This window comes from Condylura cristata, unplaced genomic scaffold, assembly GCF_000260355.1.
Source record: "Condylura cristata isolate star-nosed mole 26May11 unplaced genomic scaffold, ConCri1.0 scaffold00019, whole genome shotgun sequence".
NCBI classification, from domain to species: Eukaryota; Metazoa; Chordata; class Mammalia; order Eulipotyphla; family Talpidae; genus Condylura; species Condylura cristata.
Window position 1 is genome coordinate 32,715,118 of NW_004567120.1, and position 7,808 is coordinate 32,722,925.

Here is a 7,808-nt window from a genome sequence, read left to right on the forward strand (position 1 = left end):
GATCTGCCTGTTCTGCTCCCCGCTCTGTCTCTGGTGAAGCCTCTCACCACCCCCAGCCTCTGGCCTGTACCCCAGTTCTGTATGCACAAATAAATCTTTAAAAAAATATATATTGTCATTTCCCTCCCCACTCCCTTTTTTTTTTGGGGGGGGGTGAGGGGACTGTAAGAAAAGTCAAATGAAGTGGCTCAAAAATTGAAAACAGAGGGCCTCCCTGATGGCATGAAGGGTTAATTAAGTCTTGCACTATGAAGCTATAGGCAGATCCCTGGCCAGGGAGCAAACCCATGTAGTACAGCAGACCTGTCCTGTCTCACGGTTGTTTCCCTCAGCAGCAGACTTCAGTAGATCTATGTGCTCTGCTCCTCACACTGTCTCTAGTAAATCCTCTCACACCCTGTCTGCCTCTCCACCTCTGGCTTACACCCCAGCTCTTGTATTCATAAATAAATACATCTTTTTTTGAAATTGAAAACAGACACACACTTCCCCAGAAACTAGAGACCCATCAGCATGGCTTCTCGCTACCTGTTCCTGGCTGTTTTACTCTGATTAGGGCTCCCAGCTCCACCTCCAGTTCCTTTTGATCTGGCACTGAGCTATCTGTTCCCTCCATACTCGGCAACCCTTGCCAATGGCCAAATAAATACTAGTTAAGTGCAATATGTACTTCTGCTTTATTCTCATACTACAAAGACCTCTTCCCTTCCAATTTCATAAACCTGGTGCTCTTCTTTATATTTCTAGTACTGTCTAGTAGGATTTTTAATAGCTAGTATGTTCCTCAAGTCAACTCACAAGCGATTTTAAATATCTCATTGCTCAATATTTGGTATTTCGTTTCTGTACAATATCTTCTGTTTTTTGGTATAATTTATATATAATGGAATTGACTGCTATCAATAATATGTAGTGATAGGTGATTATACTACCAACATATGAGAGTTGAATGGTTTAATTTTGAGATTAAAAACAAAAAAGGTGCCCCCTCCAGTGACTTTTTTTCAAAATATTTCTTTAAACTTGTTTTTTCAACCCTTGCTTTACTATTCCAATCTTTACGCAGTTCTCAAAGCAAAATCCTTAACTAGTTCAATTTATGAAATGTATGTTGCTATGCATAGCACCCTCAGTTTGTCACAAATTCATACAACAAACATTCATTGAGCACTTATATGCCAGGCACTGTGCTAGGGAATATGGATGCAAAATTAAGACAGCCCTATAAAAAGTCAGTTTAGCAGGAAAAACAGATGACCTCACAGGATATAATGTGACCAGTGTTAAAAAGCTGATTCAAAGTGCTTTAGAAGCATGAAGAAAGCCAGTCTGCCTTAAATAGGAATTTGCAGTACTAGGGGGCGAATATCAGGAAGAATATGTAGAGAGGAGTGAACGGGTCCCTTAAAATGAGTTTTGGCACTGCATGTGGCTAAAAAATAGCATGTTTAGGGGAGTGGCAACAGATAAAGCTGGGACGGTTAGGAGGAGGCAGATGGTGAAAAGATCCTCTAAGCCAACTTTGAGGGGTCAGACTTGATTCTGGATGCCACTGCTTCTCAAACTCCGTGTTCCACCAGCAGCAGCTTCACCTGGAAAGCTTGTTAGAACCTGTTAGAAATACAAATTCTTGGGTCCTACCCATGACCTACTGAATCAAATTCTGGGGTAGGGGTCTACCCGCCTGTGTTTTGATAAGCCCTCCAGATGATTCTGATGGACTCTTCTTTAAGAACGATGGCTGCAGGCAACCAGAAATCTCTGAAGGATTTTAAGCAGGGAACTGAGTGAATAAATCTGAGATGAGAAACTAGCTGCCAGTGAGTTTTTTTTAGAAAACATGATTGTGACATGGAGAGATGATAAAGGCTTAGATTTGGTAGGAATGGAGAAGAAAGAGGTTTTAGAGATGTTTTATTACATGGCCCAAATTCAATCAGGTGACTAGGTCATAGTCATACAAAGGTATGGCTGTAATGGTTTTTATATAAAAGAACCCTGCCATCTTGTCAAATGTATCAACGGACAGCGTTTTATGAAAAAAAGTGGTCCACATAGACCCCAGAAAAAGGGGAAGTCAAGTTATTGCTACGTGTGCCCATAATGTCAAGAGCAAAGAGTCCCCTGGTTTGTACATGAGTCCTCCCGTCAGCTTGGCAGTTCTTCCTCTCACAGTAAATTAGTAAACTGGCATTTGCACTCACATAAAAATCAGTCCCTGAGACTGATCATTTTGGAAGTGCTGGGAAACCAATTTCAAACCTGGAAATGCTGGGAGGTAGGGGCATGAGACTGGTTCTGGTGGCCTCACTAAAGAACTGCCATGGTGAGCCCCTGATAGAGCCTCCTTTCCCATCTAACTTCATCACAGATCACAAAGCCCACTTGATTCAGGAAGAAGCTGGTATGAGTGAAGAATCAGACTTTGTACTATGCCCTCAAGGTCAAGAAAGTCAGGTGGAAGAAACTGCTATTTCTAATTTGGGAGGCAGGATTCAGCAGAGACAGTCTTCAGTTTCCTGATGGGAGGAGAGAGGGGCTCAGCCTACCTACCCGGTAATTTAATGAGAATTTTTGCAGTGCAATTTCTATTTCTGTCAGCTGGATACCTCTTGTTACTTACTGCATGTGCTTTTAGTTGATGCTCATGTCTTGGCTTATTTGAACAACATTTTGTCCAACAGTTCCCAATTAAAAACTGCACAATTTTATGGAATTTGAGAGCTATGAGAGACCCTGGAGATTAAAACAAAACTTTTCCTATTACAGATGAGGAAATGGAGGGCCTCAAAAGTAAATCACTTGATCTATTTATTGTAGAGCAAGATTTTCTAGCAAGCTACATGGTGGTAAAACAAAATACCACAATACTGATAATCTGCTCCTGTGTTAAGTCTTAGAAAAGCTCTAAAATTCCTCTTCCATCTTAATTTTTTTGGACTATTAGAGGATGGAAAGCTTTTTTGTAGTTGCATAATTTTTTTATGCTTTCAGAAATTGAAGTTAAATGTAAGAGCTCCATAAGATAAAAAGTTAAATAAAAAATTGGGGAAAGAAAATGTCCAGAAACAATTAAAGGGAAGACACATGCATTCTTTTATAAGCAACAGGGATAACTTTATTCTGAGTATTGTCCATTAGATTAAACTATATATTACATATAAAAGGAAATCTATCACAACTACCCTCACGGATTTGGGGGAGAGGGAAATCACTATTTTCAAATACCCTGGCATTTGGGCAGACCTCTTATTTTGAGAATTCTAGAAATGCTTTTAGAATGAGATTAATTTCTCATGCTGTTTGGGTATGCGGACATGAAAAACTTAAGGGCACATTTGGCTTTGACTCCCATTTTTCAAATTTACTATTGCTGTCTACCAAATACATGTACAATCTAAAAATTGATATCCATTCCCCATTCAATATCCTCATATAGTATTTTATAGGCAGGGAGACTTCCCAGCACTTAGAGAAAACGGGGACAAGATTTATCAGGAAGACTGTATGTCATCATAGCTGTGCCCCGCCTGAAAAAGTAGCCTTCGCCTTCTGTCTGTAATTCACATTAAGAACGCCATGCATTCCAAGGAACAGAAACGCTTTTCCAGCAAGAGCCAAAGGACTCGGATTTTTTTTTCAGGTTTGCGATCTTCTATTTTCCTTAAAGGTTAAAAAGCCGAGACTGTTTTCACTTAACATTTGCCCACACGCTCCCCGACGTGAGGTCTCTTCAGTTCTGCTTACTGGGGTGGAAATGCTCGCTCAGCGGGGAGAGGACAGATGTCAATTACCTGAGCCAATGGGGAAACTGCACTTCAGGATTAAGAGCCGGAGGGCCGGGAGGGTAGTAGAAAAAGTCCTCGGACTTCCAGCTCCACCTGATTGGGGCCCAGCCGTTCCAGCCCTCGTCCCCAACACCGGCGGCTCCATGTGAAACCGGTCATGTGAGCCTGTTTACAGACGAGCAGCTGGTGCAACCATTAAAATCCGCGCGGAGGTCCAGGAAGGGGGAAGGATACAAGCCATTATCACGCCCCCATCCCATTATTCCAAGAAGGTGACGACCCCCCTGCACGCCGCGCGCCTTCCCACCCCACTTTCATCTCCTTCCACTATCCCGGGACGCCTCGCTCCAGGCGCGCGCATTCCCTTCCCCGGGCTAGCTGGGGGCACCCGCTCTGCTGAAGGAAGGGCGAGGACGGTGTCACCTCCAACAGGCTGTCAACCTCCCTCCCCCAGTCCTCGGCCACCTCCGCCGAAGAGTTGTCCCAGGAGTCGCATCCCCGAGGCAACCGAACTCCGCGGGGCAGGCACCGGGAGGATCCCGCGCCGCCGCCGCCGCCGCCGCCGCCGCCGCCGCCGCCGCCGCCCGGGCAGGAGCGCCAGACACCACCGGGCGGGCCAGACCCCGGGCCGGGCACGGCGGGCGGGCACCGGGGCCGTGACAGTCAGAGATGGGGCAGAAAGGACCCAATCGCTTCCTCCCCACCTCCCACCCGCTTCCCGGCGCCGCCGAGCCAGGCTGTCAGTCACCCAGCCGAGCTCCAGCTCTGGGTTCGGCTCTTTCTTTCCGCGGGGTCTCTCGGCAACTTCCATGTTTTCCCGAAGTAGGAGCAAGTGGGTGACGGGACGGTGGGGGGCTCTCACCTCGGCCACATCGGCTCCTTGGAAAGCAGCTGCGACTGCAGTTCGGGTCCTTTGTCAGCGTCTCTAAGCTGCACTGCCTGCTGGGATACCGGCGGACTCAAAAGCCACCTCTCTCCGCCCTAGAGGATGAGCTGCGGTTGCGGGTGGGTGGGAGAGGAGGCGGGGCCGGGGCGGGACCTACTATGGGGGCGGGTCTTCCTTACTGCCACCTGGCTTCTCGGGTTTCTTCTCCCGGCTTCAAACTTCCTTCTCGGTCTCTAATCTGCCCTCCCCTGCAACCCGCCCGGCCCCCCCTCCTGCTGCCCCTTGCAGAGGCCATCCCTCTTTGCACTATCTGGGCAGGCCCTCTTGACTCCTCCCCTGTCTCACTTTCCTACAGGCACGCACACAGACACACACCCAATCTGTACCCATGGCCAGTTGATTCTACCTCTGAGACACGTCTTACTGACCACCTCTGTTCCTACTCCATCCTCAGCTACAGACTCTGTCTAGGCTCCTTGCCATTTTTCACACCACTAGCCTCCTAACTGGGCTCTCCTTCCACTCTTGCCTTTGTCTAAACCATCACCCCAACAGCAGCCACAGGGATATATGGAAGCCGTAGATGTGACCGTGTGATTCTTCTGCTTAAAATACCTATGATCCCTTAGTTTGGTATATAAGGTCCTCCCCATGCCTTTTCTGGTGCACCCAATACTCTAACCCAATAAACTGCTCAGGGCCTAGGACAACTCAAGCAACGCTGACTGCTCCAAATATTCCCCCTTGATGGAGGCCGTGCTGTCCGTGACTAACAACAGCCCCCCCGAGGATCATTAATGACGGAATGTTCAAGATTAAGTTTTAGTAATTGCATTTATAGACAGTTTGGTAGACACATGTGCCACTTCTCAAACACCATCTGCGTTCTAATTGTTTCCTTCAAAAGAGTAGCTCACCAATGTTTTCTTCATTTTTAAAAAAAAGGTTTTCTTCTTTGTATCCCAGACCATACACCCCCAATAAAAAAAAATCATTGAATATTGAAAGAAAAAAGATTAAATGTTAATGATGTTCAAGAAGGAAAACTGCAGCAGCCGCAGGTGCCCTCCCCATATGTTTAAGCCCGAAGGAATTCTCAGGTGTCCCAGACAAGCAATGGGCTGCCACTAGATCTCCCTGTGAGCTCTGGTGCCTTCGCTCACAGATTCCCTTAGTTTAAGAAGCCCATCTCTGGAATGGCTACCAATCTGTCAAGACTCAGTGTCAGTGCCAGTTCCTTCAGTAATACTTCCAGGACCTTCCATGAGAGCTATCAACTCCTGCTCCATCATCAATGAACATTGCTTATTCTGTTTTACAGTTCTTCCTGACTTAGCTAATTACTAGGCATGTATTTGTCTTCCCTTCTCTCCTACCTAGATGTACAGTTCCCTGAAGCCAATCCACAGTTGCCAGCACAATGCCTGATCCAGAAAAGGCACCAATACAATTGGGTGAAATGAAATTAAATCCTTCAACTCCACAATGTCAGAAGCCCTCGACAAGCAAGGAAGGATTCTAGGTAAGGCCCCATCCACCTACTACCACACCATCACCAGGACACCTCCATCTTGATCCGACCACGTGTCATTTTGCAAGCACAAACTGGTTAGGCAGCAGAGCATTGCAAAAGGAGCAAAGCTTGTACTTCCCTTGCAGGTCAGACTGGTTTGTGGTACATTCTGTGGTTGTGGAAACTGTCACTGGTACGACTCACATGAGAATTCAGTCTAGAAATATTTCACAGTACCACGGAAAATATCTTGAATTTCTAATGAACAGGTTATCTCCTACCTTGAGAAGCTTTGGATTTCTGTTTGCTTCAGGCTTACCCTTGAGCTCTACATTCCTTCAGGCTTGTATACTGAGTTCTAAGGTATTCTCTTGCAAAAGTGGACGTCTTGCATCATTTAATACACATTTTGTTTTTTTCTCCAGTTGTATTATTGCAAGCTACATTCTGGCAAGGTGTCTTCATCCTTAAATTGGGGACAAGAATCCTTGACCTACCCAATTTACTAGGCTGTTAAGAGGTTCTAATGTGGTAATATATGTAATATGTGATAATGTCTTTATATGATGCTTTTCAATCATAAGGTCTGTTTTATTATTACTATTTGAACAAGTGTTTACATTCTACTACCTAGGCACATGTTTGAGATCCCACATCATGAATCAAAGCTTTCATTGCAAATTGCTGGGGATCATGGTTTCCCAACATAACCTTATGATAAGGATCACCTAGAGCCCTGTTAAAAACAAGCTTTTAAATAAATTCCCAGAATTTACCCCAGACTTAGAATAAAAATGTCCACGTAAGATTCTGCTGCAACAATTATAACTCATGGGGTGTTGCACACCGTAGACCAGTTCTCTGACACTAGCCAGGGGCCCGACAGTTTAATCCAATTTGGATATCTTGCCTGGAGACGAAGCAGCAACAAAGAATTTGTCTCTCTGTCCCACTAGATAAGCAATCTCATTATCTTTATTTGCCCTCTAGGCTTAACAAACTCTGTTTTCTTTGTGCAGCGGTGAAAGAGCATCACTAGGAAGATAACATTGGAATTGTTGACCACCACCTGGTGATGGTGAAAACAAGCTGGCGTCAAGTGAAGTCTCCAGATGCTTGTGTTGCAAGGATGGACAAGCTGACCCTTGCCCAGTCCTCCTCCTACCCCCATGTAACCTGTGTTCCTTCTCCTTGAACTCTGTTTCCTTGTATTGCCCAGGGGAAACTGAAACCCACAGGTATTCCAGCAACAGAGAGCATCAGGTCTCACGCATTGAGGGGTCAGTCCCACAAAACTGCCCTCTATTCCAAATTCCAGTCTTAAGCCCAGATGCTACTTGTTTCCATCACCCCCTCCTTGGGTTTGAGTGATTTGCTAGAATGACATTGATTCTAGAATGACATGATTGACATTGCTGAATGTCTCACAGGACTTAGGAAACCAGTTTACTCACTAGGTTTTCAGTTTATTTCAAATATATGAAAGGGTAGGAACCAACAGTCAGAAGAAGAGGTACACCAGAAGAGGTTCCAAAACAAAGGAGCTTCTCTCCATGCACAGTTTGAGGCCCAGCATGATGGCACATGGGAATGTCCTGGTTCATCAGTCTGGAAGTTCTCT

General features: G+C 45.5%; 1 protein-coding gene across 1 annotated transcript in view; it reads right to left on the bottom strand.

The window, feature by feature from the left end:
- MOSPD1 (motile sperm domain containing 1) overlaps nt 1–4,733 on the bottom strand; it is a 24,994-nt gene extending 20,261 nt beyond the window's left edge. The window contains exon 1 of the mRNA XM_004685830.2: nt 4,651–4,733. The gene's annotated coding sequence lies outside the window, so the exon portion shown is untranslated. The remainder of the gene's footprint in view (nt 1–4,650) is intronic.
- Nucleotides 4,734–7,808: the final 3,075 nt, after the last annotated feature.